Here is a 15,278-nt window from a genome sequence, read left to right as displayed (position 1 = left end):
ACCAGTGCATTTGTGATCATTCATTACTTCCCATCTACAACTTGTATTCTGGTACTAGTCATTCATGCTTTCATTTCCCTCCCGGCTGTGCTTCTGACTTTACAGACTTAACCGCTATGACTCAGCTATCCTCTCACCCTGAAACTACCCTCAGCACCTATTACTTTCTCTTCAATATCTCTCCACCTGCTTGTCTCCTTTTCCCATTGGTGAATTTCTTTTGGGATCTTTTTTTTAGGGATGGGCTCAGTTTCCACGTTTCATTTCCCTCCTTGCTGAGCTTCTAACTATAGACTTTGCCACCATGCTCTGGCAGTGGGTACCCATCATTTTACACCCCCTCACCCACTTAACACCCTTTTACGGTTTGTCTTCCCTCATTAGAATGTAAGCTCCTTGAGGGCAGGGACTATTTTTTTTTTGCTTGTATTTGTATCTCTAGTGCTTAGCACAGTGCCTGACATATAGTAAGTGCTTGATAGATGCCTCTCACCTATCTATCTACCTATTCATGTCTTCGTCTTCTTGTCAGTCCTTCCCAGAGAACCAACCTACCCAGCAGCCTGGAATGAAGAAAAATTGTGGAAATTCTGGAGCAAAACTCAGCCTATTTTCATATTGAAAAGTCTATATGTAATAATTATTTTTGACATGTATAATTTTCTTTTTTACTACCTTAGGGAGAAAGCCAACTCTAGCATGAAAGACATTCTCCTGGAATCCTTCTTCACACGGCAGAGAACACCATGGTCCCATGGGACACAGCGTGGGAAACGATGATCTAATATACTCTTCTCCTTCTGCAGATGAGGAAACTGAGGCTAAACAATTCACCCAAGTTGATCCCACTAATTAGTAGCAGAACTGGGAAGAGAGCTGAGATACCTTGATGCCCATTTTGGCAGTCTTTCCACTTCTACTTGTCAACTTTTTCAGAGAATTAGAGTAAGGAGGGCTAAATTTAGAATCAGGTGAAGTCTTGGTTCAAATAAAGTCGAGGTCACTCAGTCTCTCTGACTCTCTATTTCCTCATCTGCAAAATGGGAACAATAATGCTTGCCACATAGTGTTTTTGTAGAGAAAGGGCTTTATCCTCAATTCAATTCAGCTCAAAGAATATGTTCCAGAGAGGCTCCAATGTGCAAGGCTTTATTAAGACCCCAAGGATACATACATAACCTGTAACCCACCCTCAAGTCTCTGGCCTCCCTCACAAAGACAGGGTCCCATACTGGGGCCTTGACCCCCAAAGGGTTATTTTCTCTTTTTGACTCATTTCCTTTCCCCACCCCCAGCTTAACTCTGGGGCAAATCTCCAAAATAAAGCTGAGGTATAGCTCATATCTAGGTTTCCCCAAATGTGGGTAACAGGGCCCTGTGCTAGTTTTTCCCCCTTCAAAGGCAGGGAAGCTATTCCTGAGACTTGGTTAATTTCATCAGTTTGGACCAATGATTTGACTTCTTAGTCCCCTGGGGCAGAGGTGTCAAACACTAGGCAGGCTGAATTAGTCCCAAGTGGGGCCTGAACCAAATTAAAATGCAATTGGAAACATTTAACAAATGAATAAAAATACAAGAGAAGATAGATAATGTTAATATGTGGTTTTCCAAGTCAATATGTGGCCCCCTTTCTATTTGAGTTTGAGACCACTGATCCTGGGCATAAAAAGCCAGCCCAATGAGGGGTCAGTATTCCTCAGACCTGGCCAACATAACACTGCCATGCAAGCCATCACATCCTTCTAACCAGACATGATTTCATCTGGAGACTAGTTCTACATGAAGGAGTGCTATGTCCTTAATGACTCTCCTTTCCATTCTATGAATAAGTAAAGCTCCTTGTCTTATCTGTTAAATGTTATCATTTCATTCCAATCCTGGGAAGGAAGTACCAAACTGGCCTGAATCAGGCCTAACCTACAACAGTCCCCAACTCCCACAAAGGTCCAAAATGTATTCAATAAACTTCATGTATAGGATAACTTTTATTTCATCCCACAGAAGGTGCATAAGATGCAAAAGATTCATAGGAACCCACGAATAGATACAGAAATATGAAGTGTTCAAACAACCCATGCAACCCTCCTAGAAAGTGAGTATACTTTGGAGAAAAAAACAATCTTCTCTCACAATTGATCTGAACCACATTGTCTAAGCAGCCCATGGTAGTAGTCGGGGTTGGCAAGTTCCAGATCTCCTGGACCTCATAATGTGGCTCTAGTCCTCCAGTTATAAGGGCTGCAATGACAACTGTCTTCATTCTTGAAGAATTCTGCTCCCTCTTGGAAGCTATTTCCTAGTTCTCAAACTCAGAAACTTTCAAAGTTTTGATCACCTATGATATAATTCCCAGGGATTGGAAGAAGACTTTACCTTGAAAGAGTGGAAACCTGAGACCTGTGGATTTGGAGACTTTGGCACAACTGTATATTGCCTAGTTGTGGCTTAGCCTGTACAAATGTGGATTTTGACTTCTCCCTGTAAGATAAAATTGAGTTATTTTACACAAGAGACAGTGCTTTGGATTAGTAGGGACGGTCAAGACCAGACCTCTGAGTGGGTCTGAGAGACTTCTCAGAGGTGGGTCACCAGACGAGCTCAGAACTTGTACCCCATCTGATGTTGGGATGATCTAACTGTAGGAGAAAGGTTCTATGTTTCCTTTTCCTTACACTGCCATCTACTGCCTGAGAAGCGGAAATTCCTCAGAGCCCAGTCAAGGGATAAGATGTAGGAATGTGTTGCAGATGGGCTTAAGGAAACTGCTTTTGCTGAAACAATGTAACTCTGCCTCAGAGTCCAGACAAAGAAGGATACCTGGAAAAGCTCTGCAGGCTTAGGGTTTCTGTTTGGTTAAAAGGATTTGACACTATCTCTACAGCCCAGAGGAGCGATAGTACCCTGCAGCTAACAGGGAAGTGGCCTCACCCGTTAGGGGGTGACCTCACCAATTAGTGGATAATTACGCAGACTTTTCGTGATAGAAACAAAGGATGCTAAGGACTATATATATAATCTAGAATTGAGACTTGCCCCAGGCATGTCTCCATACTTGTTCAGTCATTTTTCAATCGAGTCCTACTCTTTGTGACCCCATTTGGGGTTTTCTTGGCAAAGATATTGGAGCTGTTTGCCATTTCCTTCTTCAGCTCATTTTACAGATGAGGAAACTAAGGCAAACACAGTTAAGTGACTTACTCAGGGTCACACAGCTAGTAAGTGTCAGAGGCTGGATTTGGATGAAGGTCTTCCTGATGCCAGGCCTGGCACTCTGTCCACTGTGCCACCTAGCTGCCCTCCATACTATGGTTTTATACATTTGTGCCCACTTTTCCCAACAGACACTTTGCCCATTAATGGGAGAACGTGTTCCAGATTTATGGTAGAATGTCATATTTTAATTATTCTTGCTTCGTAATTGCGTTTAGTAAATGTTTCTGGTTAAAAGTTAATGGTAGCATTTTGGCTGATTTAGTAGACTAAGCCAGTTGGGGCTCAGGAGCTATAGTTGTTAGGAGTAGAAATATGACTCTCTCGCACCAGGGTTACCCCTATGATATTGAGTTGGATGCAACAATGTGGCTGTTGTCTCTAGGAACCCCTCCCCCCCTTCCCCCTGCCTCCAGTCAGACCTGTTAGCTTTGGTGAAAGTTGGGTCAGTGAGCCAACCTAAAAAGAGACTTAGAGAGAAGAGCGGTAAGGGTAGGCGCCATGCCTACACCCACACTAACTACATAAATGAATCAAGCACATACAAAGGCCCTTAAGTAAATAGCCATCTAAAGGAAATCATGGTAAATCCTTTTGTAAAATAAAGCATTCCTCTACCCCTACCTGCCATTTTTCATGTAAAGCCAGATTGTCATATAGTGGGATTCTTGCAAAGAAAAAGAAAAAGTTCCAGTCCACATTATCTTGAATCTGTAATGGTAATAACTTTGTTTTTCTATAGCATTCCACACTTTTCAAAGTCCTTTCATATCCATTATTCCATTAGATCTACCCAACGATTCATTGAGGGCATCAGATAATTAACTACTCCATAGATGAAGGAATGGGGCCTTAGGGTGGTTAAGTGACTTACCTGCCTAAAGTCATAGAACTGGTGAGCTATAGATAGACAAGTGAATGTCGTGTCACCCCATTCTTCTTTGGCATCTTTGAAGGTTACCTGTGGGCAGATGGACCAAATCCAGATTGATTCAGGTCAAGAGCCAAATGAATTCATGGAGGACGACATGTTTGACCAGATGCAACCACAGCATTTCTCATTAGAGGCCAGAAGCAGCTGCCTCAAACCCGCAGGAGCCTGGCAGCAGAGAGCCCTAGCAGAGAATTAATTTACCTTGAAATTCTTTAGTGGCTTCTTAGCAACACTGAGAGGCCTTTTTGAAAGCAATGCCCCTGATTCCATCATTTAGGGCTTTTTGCCTTGATACAACTCCATAGGCTCCATCACTTTTGATTTAATTAAATTCGGTAATTATTTATTAAGCACCTACTATATGCCAGGTACCGTGCTGGGCACTGGCTACATAAATACAACAAATGAAACAATGCTTACCTGCAAGGACTTGACATTCTAGTAGGAGAGGCAACAAGGATAAATATGCATATATAGGCCTCCCTCCTTTCCCCTCCCTATTTTTGTCTCTCTCTGTCTCTGTCTCTCTCGTTCCCTCTCTCTGTCTGTCTTTCCTTTCTCTCTATCTACATCTCTTTGCTTTTGTCTTTCTCTCTGGCCATGGAATCAGAAAGATTCATCTTCCTGAGTCCAAATGTGGCCTCAGACACTGACTAGCTGTGTGACCTTGTGCAAGTTACTTAGCCCTGTTTGCCTCAGTTTCCTCATCTGTAAAATTAACTGGAGAAGGAAATGGCAACCCACTCCAGTATCTTTACCAAGAAAACCCAAATAGGGTCATGAAGAGTTGGATATGACTGAAAAACAACAACAAAAGACAAAGTCCGGTGGAGATGTCAGCACATGCAGCCTGGACGGGAATGAAGACGCTTTCAGTCTGGGCCTCCTCCTTAATCTGGAAAGAGCGAGTCAATCAGAAGGTTAGGCACCAGCAGTTGGGGCAATCAGGAAAGGCTTCATGTAGAAAGTGGTGTTTTGGGCCAAAAAGAAAGAGGAGAATTCTATGAGGTGTAGGTAAGGTAAGAGAGCTTTCCAGGCACGGGGGGCAGCCCCTGCAAAGGCATCAAACATCATGGGTGAGGAACAGAGAGAAAACTAGTTTGGATGAATAATAATGAGCTTGCATATATGGTGCATTACAAACATCGTCTCATTTTATCCTCACAGCAACTCTTGGGAGGTATGTGCTATTATTATCTCAATTTTACAGATGAGGAAACTGAAGCAGACAGTGGTTAAGTGGTTTGCCCAGAGTCACACAGCTTAGTTGTCTGAGACTACATTTGAACACAGGTCTTCCTGTCTCTAGGCTACCACGGTGCCGGATTGTAGAGTGCATTTTAGTTGTTGTTGTTCAGTTGTGTCTGATGTTTTGTGATCCCATTTGGGGTTTTTTTTTTGGCAGAGATATCGGAGTTGTTTGCCATTTCCTTCTCCAGCTCATTTTACGGATGAGGAAATTGAAGCAAACAAAGTTAAATGATTTGCCCGGGGTCACACAGAGAGTAAGTGTCTGAGGCCAGACTTGAACTCAGGAAGAATTCAGACTTTATCCACTGTACCCCCTAGCTATTCAAACTTTGTCTACCAGGCCCCAGGCCTCAGACAAACTGAGACCTGGGAAAGATCTGCCCACCGTACAAGGAGACTGGAAAAATAAGTTAGGTCAAGGTTGTAAAGGGGGGATGATTGAAGATGCAGTCTGCTGGCGGATGTAAGAGAGGATGGGATCAAGGGCAGATGTAGAGCTCTTTGGGCAAAGGAGAAGGGCAAGCCTGGGGGAGAGGAGGAGAGAGTGGAGGATGGTATCAAAGGGTTTTGAGGATGTGCCAAGGAGTTGGGTGTCTCCCACCAATTTATAGAGGAATAAACCTAACCAACAACTTAGAGGCGGTACATGATGACTGTTCTAATGTGAAGAATTTCCCTCTTGTTGAAAAATTCCTTCCCACTGCCTACCACAGCATTAAAAATTCCACCATGCATTAACTCAATCTTTTGGGTTAAGACATCATATGCCCCTATTAAGTCATTATCAGCCATTATCACTTAATCATGGGTTAATTTATAAGATTAGTCCTCGTAGAGAATGAGGAATCCTGACAGAATATAAATTGTAACAAATTTTGATAAGGAGAGATATCAGGAAAGGACAATAAAATGGATTCATGCCCAGGCAGGGTGCCTGAAAGATGTCCAGAAGGATAAAGGGAATCTAGCATTAGTTAGTGGAAATGGTGCTGAACTGGGAGGAGTCAGGAAATCTGGGTTTGAATCCAGGACCTGCCACTCTCTAGCTGGTAACTTTGAACATTTAAATTTCCTTCTCTGGGCCTCCCTTTCCCCCTAAGGAAAATGAGGAGGTTGGATAGCAAGATCATGAACTAATACAGACTAGAATGAGCAGAATCAGGAGAACAACATATGCAATGTCTCGTTGAGTTATTTCGGTTGTGCTTTACTCTTTGTGACCGCATTTGGGGTTTTCTTGGCAAAGATACAGGAGTGGTTTACCATTTCCTTCTCCAGCTCATTTTACAGATGAGGAAACTGAGGCAAACAGGGTTAGTGACTTGCACAGGGTCACACAGATTGTAAGTGGCTGAGGCCCAGATTTGGACTTAAGAAGATTCCTGAGTTTTCCCTATTGCAGACTGGGTGCTCTATGCACTATGGCACCACCTAGCTGCTCTTAAGGTAAATGAAAAGAACCTGAAAACAGAATCTTAGTGTTTGTGACTAGTTTTGACCCCAGAATAACAACGATATTCATCTCCTTCTTTTTGACAAAGAAGAGAGGGTCAAGGGTTGTGGAGTGTTACATACACTATTAGATATGGTAACTGTGTTGATTGGTTTTGCTTGATGATTTTTCTTTGTTACAAAGGAGGTGCTCATTGGGAGTATATAAGGCATTCTATGTCATATATACATATATAATATCAATTAAATAATTAGTTGAATATTAATTAAAATTGATATTATATATGACTATAATGTAAAAAGAAAAGGCAGCATTAATTTTTTAAAATGAGGATGTTGGATTCAAGTGTCATCTCTAAAGATCCTGCCAGTTTTATCATTCTATGACTAAAAAATAAAAATTGAGAAAGGAAGAACACTGTTGATCTCATGAGCTCCCATGAGTTCAATTATCATCTCTGTCCAGATGACTCCCAAGTCTATATGCACAGCCCTAATCTCTCTTCTGAACCAGCTGCCTGCTAGGCTCCTCCAAGTTGGTATTTCCTGGTCATCTTCAATATAATACATCCGAAATGGATCTCATATTTCCTGCCAAACCCATCTCTTCTCCAAACACCCCTTTTCTGTCGAGAGACCCATCACCTTCATTTACAGCCCTGGCCTCCTGGGCTGTCCTCAGCCCCTCCCACATCTTATCAGTGGTCCACTGTCCTCCCCTATCTCTCTTCCCTTCTGTCTTCTTCTTTCTGATCAAACAACCGCCCAGGTCCTCATCGTCTCTGGCCTAGATTATTGAAAGAACCTCCTAAGTGATATCCCTGCCCCCAGCCTCTACTCTGATCCATCCTCCCCTTAGCTACCAAATTAAGATTCCTAAAACTTAGATCTAACCATGTTGCTCTTCTTCTCAAAAATCTTCAATTGTTCCCTATTGTATCCAAGATAAAATATAAAATTCTCAGACTGTCATTTTTTTTCATTCTTCTTTTTTTTTTTTGTTAGACTGACATTTAAGGCCTTCTGCAGTCTGGTTTCCACCTACCCTTCTGAGCCATATTATTCACCTTCATGCATGCTCCATTTCAGTTACATTAGTTTGCAAGATATTCCCCTCATTTGATTCTCACAGCAACCCTGGGAGGTAGGTGCTATTATTATAAAGATGAGGAAACTGAGGCAGAGAAAGGTTAAGTGACTTGCTCAGGGTCTCACAGCTAGTAAGTGTCTGATGCCAGAAGTTCTTCTGAGGTTGGGTCTTTCTGCTGCTCTATCCACTGCATCACTCAATTACCCCTGAAATGACTTGAATGAATGACTACTTTGTACAATTTTGTATGTATCTGATATTTACTTACCTCACAGGGCTGCTATGAAATCAAGCTTGTAATATGCTTACTTTACACTTATTGTAACAACCCCCTCTGGGGTTACTCCCCAAACCTGCACTTGCACACAGAGGGGTGGCTGTTATCTTGGGTATTGAGAGAAATCCTATGGATGACTACCCTAACTACTGTAGCTCATGAGCCCTCATTTGTGTGCTTCCCAAGAACAATTATCCAATAGGTACAATTAACAATAGGTATATTTACTAAAATGGCACAGGAAAAAACCAGTAGCTTCAAAACATTCCCTTCTCCCTATAAACCTGGGGCACACTCTCCCACAAACATACGTAGCCTCTGTGGGAATAGTGGACTGAAATCTAGAGTTCAGTGATAATGAGGCACACGTATAGGATACATGTGTGGCAAAGGGAACTTAAGGTCCCTAGCACTGCAGGGATGGGATGACCTTTCCCTCCTCACAGTCCACATGTGGTTCCCTTTGGGTGCAGTGTTCTTGCTAGGTGGGTTATTTGGCTGGGTTCCCAGGGTCTATTCCTTTCCACAGCTGGTTCTCTTCTCTGCTTTAGAGGGTCTCATTCATTCCTTAATGATATTGCCTCCCTCAAAGGACTGCCTCTCTGCATTTGTGTCCACTTAGGAAAGTGTGACCTTGTGCCCTCATGGATGCAGCGTCTCTTACCATTGAGTAACTCCATTTCAAAGTGACAAGATCAAGAAGAGACACCCCATGAACATGTCTCCCTCAGGTACTGGGTTCCTCCTCCATGACTGGCTTGAACTGAGATACTCTCTAACACCTCAGGGCTTAACTATTTAAAATTCTCAGTTGTAAAATTAGTTTGGGGGGCTTAATCAATCAGGTTGTTTCCATCTGTCTCAATCAGAGAGATGTTCGTACCTTGTAAAGGGATCACTAAAAGGTAACTGTTAGGGGCAGCTAGGTGGCTCAGTGGATAGAGCTCTGGCCTTGGAGTTAAGAGGATCTGAGTTCAAATCCAACCTCAGACAATTGACTCTTACTAGCTGTGTGACCCTGGGCAAGTCACTTAACCCCGATTGCCTAACCAAAAAAAAAAGGGTAACTGTTAATACCTCTATTATCTCCTCTTTGCTTTTTTGTGACTATATCAACTGAATTGGGGTGGGGGAATCATATCCACCACCACCCCTTATGCTATACTTACAAAAGGCCAGAGTGGTTAACAAAAGGAACCCCTGGAATATTCTTCTCTCATCTCACCAGGAGTTCAAATGGCTGAGCTCCCTAACCTTGGACCTGACAATAGTCACCTAGCCAAAATTTGTAGTCAGTTCTTCAGGTCATAGAATCACAGACTCTCAAGGTGGGAAAGGACTTCCAACGTCATCTAGTTCAACCCTCTACAACTTTCTCTGCCTTTCTCCTGTGCATAATGTCTCATCTTTTTCTCTTACTACTTTTCCTTTGTCTTTCTTACTATCCCTCAGCCATAAGCTAAACAGAAGCTAGGCAGCACATACCCCCGAGTCAGGTGGACCCGAGTTCAAATCCAGCCTCAGATACTTACTAGCTGTGTGGCCCTGGGCAAGTCACTTCTACCACCCCAGGAATTTCCTTGAGAACAGGGACTGTCATTTTTCATCTACGTATTTCCAGGCCCCTAGCATGGCATATATTTGTCATTTTATTGCTTTAAGGAGGAAAATCTGCATCCAAATGTGACACCGATAAGTGAGACACTTTAGAGGACAAATTTTAACACAACCAAGTGTGAGATTTTCGGTTACCAAAGAAAAAGGGACTCTGAAGATGTAAGAAGAGAAGATTGTCTCCAAGTCAAATGCTCTGTCTCTAAACTTCCTTCTTCAAGTTCATACCAGGCAGCATCTCCCTTCTCTGCCTTCCTAGCCCTGAAATTATTACTCAAATGCAGGCTTTGGTCTTTGGGCAGCCTTACAAAATGCTAAGAGCGCCAAAGCCAAAAAAAGAAACAGAGAAAGAAACCAAGCACTAGTTACTGGAAACATCATTCTCCTGGGTTATGAGAAAATGCTTTATGTATTTTTAAAAAATTTAAAGTGTTGTGATTTTAAAAAAAATGTTTGTGGCTATTCAGTCCCTTCAGTCATGTCTGACTCTTTGTGACCCCATTTGGCATTTTCTTGGCAGAGATACTGGAGTGGTTTGCCGTTTCCTTCTTCAGCTCATTTGACAGATGAGGAAAGTGAGGCAAACAGGGTTAAATGACTTGCCCAGGGTTACACAGCTAGTAGGTGTCTGAGGCCACATTTGGTGGAGGCATTTAAAGTGTGATGATGATTGCTACAGTAGAGACTGGGGAATTGGGAAGCCCAAAGAGGGTAGATTGGGATACAGAAGACTGTGATACTGATATTTTTTTTTGGTGGGGGGAGGGACCTAGAGAGCCAAAGATTATGGCAGCAAGTATCTGGACAGTATGGAGTGAGCTTTAAAGGAGGAGGAGACATATGAGTGATAGCGACAGAGGGAGGGTCTGAAAATGGCAGTGGCAAGCATGAAGTAGGCCGGCTTCCCATCCCTGAGCACCAGAGGGTGTGAGAGAAGGAATAGCCTGGGAGGGAGTGCCAAGAAATGGGGGGGGTCAGGGTATGGAAATCTAACTTACCCCACAGGAAAATAAGGGGGAAGGGAACAAGAGAGCAGGGGGTTGATAGAGGGGAGGGCATAATCAAAAGCAAACACTTCTGAGGAGGGACAGGGTCAAAAGAGAGAATAGAATAAATAGGGGATAGGATAGGATGAAGGGAAATATACTTAGTTTTTCACAACAGGAATACTATGGAAGTGTTCTGCATGACTACACATCTATAACCTGTACCAAGATGCTTGCCTTTTCAGTGAGGGTGGGTGGGGAGAGGAAGGGAGAAAATTTATAACCCAAAGTTTTAAAAACACATGTTAAAAATAAAAAAAAATTTAAAAAAAGAAAGGTAAACGTCAGTGAGCCCCAGATAATAGAAGGTAGATGAGGAGAATCTAGGATGAAGAGGAATTTGTTATTAACAGAAGAAGGTTTGAGAGAATGCACTGAAAAGAGAAGGGAACAAGTATTTATTAAGCATCTACTATGTACCAGGTACTTTACAAATATCTCATTTGATTCTCACAACAACTCTGGGAGGGAAGTGCTATCATGATTCCCATTTTACAGTTTAGAAAACTGAGGCAGACAGAGGTGAAATGAGTTACTTAGGACCATACAGCTAGTAAGTGTCTGAGGCTGGATCTGAACTCAGGTTTTCACCTTTCCAGACTTAGTATTATTATATCCACTGTGCCCCTGGCTGCTACTAACTCTGATTTCTGTTTTGTTATCAGTTTGGATAAATGGATTTATCTGCTATTTGCTATGTGCATTCACTGTGGAACTGGCATTTCGTGGAAAGGGAGTCAAACCTTGGATAAACAGCTTGGGGTCCTTCTTTCCCATTAAGGAATAATAATCAGAAGCATAGCTTGAACCTAAAAATTAACTTCCATAAGCCAAAGAGTAGCTAGGTGGGACAGTGGATAGAAAGCAGGGCCTGGAGTCAGGAAGACTCCTCTTCCTGAGTTCACCTCTGGTTTCAGACACTTAATAACTGTGTGACCCCGGGCAAGTCACTTAACCCTGTTTGCCTCAGTTTCTCATCTGTAAAATGAGCTGGAGAAGGAAATGGCAAACCACTCCAGTATCTCTGTGAAGAAAACCCCAAATGGGGTCACAGAGAGTTGGGCGTGACTGAAACACCAACAACAATAACATTTATGGGAGTAGAGAGACCTAATTCTAGCCCAGTACCTCTTCTCTCTGCAGAGAAGCCTCTGGCCCCATCCTCTTGCTTACGCTCCTGGCAGGAATCAAAGGCTTCTTTGGGAAAGAAGGGGGAGGAGATGCTTCTAGAAATATCTACTCTTGCCTCCCTTTGAACCATATGTGGACAGACCCATGTGGACACACCTAACCTACACGGGCAAAAGCAAACTCACACACACACACACACACACACACACACACACACACACACACACCCCCTTTACGTGCATGGGCCATATAGAACCTACATGGGCAAAACAAGAAACCAAATGACCATCCCACGCCCCCCCCAACATGAGTTCATATTGTAGGTTCCTTCTTTTCAATAACAAACAAATATAACATACACAGGACATTCACATATAATTCTCAGGTTTCATCTATATGACCTTTCCTCAAAACAAAAATACAAGAAATAAATGAAAGGCTATTTGAGGAGGGGAAAATGAGGAGGACGAATACTTGGGTTGATCAAAGGGCCAACCTGGTGGTTGGCACACTTCCTGCTTCCTATTGGCATTCCTGAAGACCCTCCCTCTGCCACCTTTAGAGCTCCCTTCGTAGTTTGAAGGAAAATAAGGATTCTAGGACAGGGGGATGGTAGAGAAAGGAATTGGAATACTGAGCTTGGCCAACAACTTGTTGCAGTCACCTGACCTGACCTGGTGTTGACAGAGGATTTATTTATTTATTTATTTTTAACTTTTTTTTTTTTTTAAATTTTGAGTTCCAAATTCTTTCCACCCCCCAGCCTCTCTCCCACCTGTTGAGAAAGCAAACAATATGAAACCTATTATACACGCAAAGTCATAAAAAACATTTCCACGTTAGCCATGTTGCCAAAAAAAAAGCAAGAAAAATAAAGTGAAAAAATACGCTTAAATTTACACTCAGAGTTCATCAGTTCCTTCTCTGGAGGTGGATTGCATTTTTCATCCTGGGTCCTTTGGAATTGACTTGGAGCATCCTCTTGATCAGAATAGCTGAGTCATTCACAGTTGATCTGTGGTTGTGCACAAGACAAGCCCCACAGCTGGCTAATTTGGGGAGGGTGGGATGTGACCCATCTTCCCACTCTCTGATTTGTTGATCACATACCACTTGGGGTCAGGCCACAGGCTCCCCGCCAAAGGATTGGGGTCCCCACTTTGGAGAATACTGATGTAATCTTCCAAAGTCATCTTACAATGACTCACTGCAGCATTTTGGAAAGCTAGTATATCAGAGGAAATGCTCTACAGGTCCCAAGAGGCAGTGTGGCCCAATGGACTTGGAACCAGGAAAACCTGGATTCAAATCCTTCCTCAAATGGACAAGACACTTAAAACGCTCTTCTAAGCCTCAGTTTTCTGATCTGTAAAATAGGGGTAATAATAGGAGTGTGTCAAATCTCAAATAACATAATGTATACAAAGCACTATATACATATCAGTCATTTTTACAAAATTGGGAAGACTTCCAAGGGCAGACAAGGGTAAACTGCATCTGTCCTGTCCAAGGCTCAACCTACTTAAGTTCCAAAAGGATCATTAAAAGAGGTTTGGCTGCCAAGAAATTAATTGGTTTGACCACATCTTTTTAAATTGTTAATTAAGGCAGAGAGAAAAAGTCATATCCTATTAGCAGAAGTATCCACATGGATGGAATAAATCACAGGTCTCTGAACTTTTTAAATGTCCTCCTTATATCTACAGTCTCCTAAGAGAATGCTGAAAAAAACACTTAGGTCCAAGCTGACCTTGATGTTTAATTCCACTACAAAAGTATCCCTATCCTACCCAAGAACCGTAACAGACTAGTCCTATGGCAAGTGCTTAATAAACCATAAAACCAAACTGTCAAAGTAGGGAGTATGGAAAATAGAGTTCTGGAAGACCCGAGTTCAAATCCTGTCTCAGACAGTCACTAGCCTTGTGACTCTGGCCAAGTCACTTAATCCTTCTGAGCCTCAGTTTCCTTATCTGTAAAATGAGGTGTTTGGGCTCCATGGCCTCTAAAGTCTCTCCTAGTTCTAAACCTACGCTCCTAGATCTATTCCAGTTTTCATCTTCATCTTCATCATTATCATTCCATAAGAACGAACTCCGAGGCGTGCCGGCATTACTTTACTGGAATGGAATTTCCTTCGAGGGAGAAACTTGGGCATCTAACCTGAAGCAAAACGCCCAAGTAACAGATGTTTACCTCCTTAAGCACCCAAACTTCAGCATTTCAGACATTTTACATGGAAATCACTTACAAACATATTGCCCAAGCTCTGTGACACACAGGCGGACGTTTCAGAGAGGCAGGTTTCAGCCCTGTATCAGGAAGGAATCTCCTCGCGACTGGAGTAGTCTAAAAGTGAAACTAGCCACAGCGGCGGGGGAGAGTGGGGGATGGGGGTGGTTGTTCTGGTTCCAGGTCCGGTCTTCTTTCATCCGGGCTCTTTCCGCATAGCAGAGGTTGTCAGAGGGGTAGCTGCCAGACAATAGAGGGATTAGATAATGAATTTCATTTGAATTAATTCAATTCAAGCAATATTTATCAAGTGCCTGTTATGTGGAAGGCTCTGTCCAAGGCATAATGAATATGTCTAGGAGTAAGTGGCTGGTCCACTGGATCTCGGAAACTTTGTGTTAAAGAATGAATTATGTTTGTTGTGAAGGATTGGGGCGTTAGCTTCAGGGTGAGAGGGAGAGGAGCCAGGCTGCAGGGGAAGCAATGATTCTCCAGGGACGGGGACAGGAGTTTTTGCAGGTCAGCATCCCTCAGGTAACCAGGAAGTGTTGATGGTTGGGAAGATACCAGATTCCACCTTCCTCTGTGCACTTAGCTCCCAAGCACTGTCTAAGGAGGCTGGGGCACCTGAGGGAACCCTGGGGCTTGTCCTGCCCAGTCAGCGGTATAGACTCCTCTTCAAATCATTTTGAACCCCAACACCTGAGTATCTCAGTATGGGGATTATAAAAGGGAAGAGAATACTGGAGGATCGTAGGAAAGTTTAGATCAGCCTTCCCCATCTGGCAAAAGGAGGGGAGGGGTAGCTATTGCAGACTAGCAGTGGCCCTAACAGCCCTGTGCTCATGGGCACCTTGCAACCCACCCCTCTGGGCAAGGCCTGGGAGTATCATCCAGGTTCAATACATTCTACCCACCCTGGCCCAGCAGCTGCAAACGGAATCAGCCTCAGTAAATTCTGCAGCTGTGGGGAGGGGAGAGGTAGATGGGTCAGAACTACGATTAGATTCCCTAAGCCCTGCCACCAAGAATTATCACCAC

The 15,278-nt window shown here is 43.1% G+C and overlaps 1 long non-coding RNA gene across 1 annotated transcript; it reads right to left on the bottom strand.

Annotated features, from left to right (window-relative positions):
• Positions 1-2,001: 2,001 nt before the first annotated feature.
• Positions 2,002-14,341, bottom strand: LOC114032430. The gene is made up of 3 exons (XR_003567830.1): positions 14,257-14,341; positions 4,085-4,171; positions 2,002-2,478 (listed from the first exon to the last, which is right to left on the bottom strand). It is a non-coding gene; the product is annotated as an uncharacterized LOC114032430 (long non-coding RNA).
• Positions 14,342-15,278: the final 937 nt, after the last annotated feature.

This window comes from Vombatus ursinus, unplaced genomic scaffold (genome assembly GCF_900497805.2).
Source record: "Vombatus ursinus unplaced genomic scaffold, bare-nosed wombat genome assembly UNPS02005286.1, whole genome shotgun sequence".
Lineage (NCBI taxonomy): Eukaryota > Metazoa > Chordata > Mammalia > Diprotodontia > Vombatidae > Vombatus > Vombatus ursinus.
This window is presented reverse-complemented; position numbering and strand designations above follow the sequence as displayed.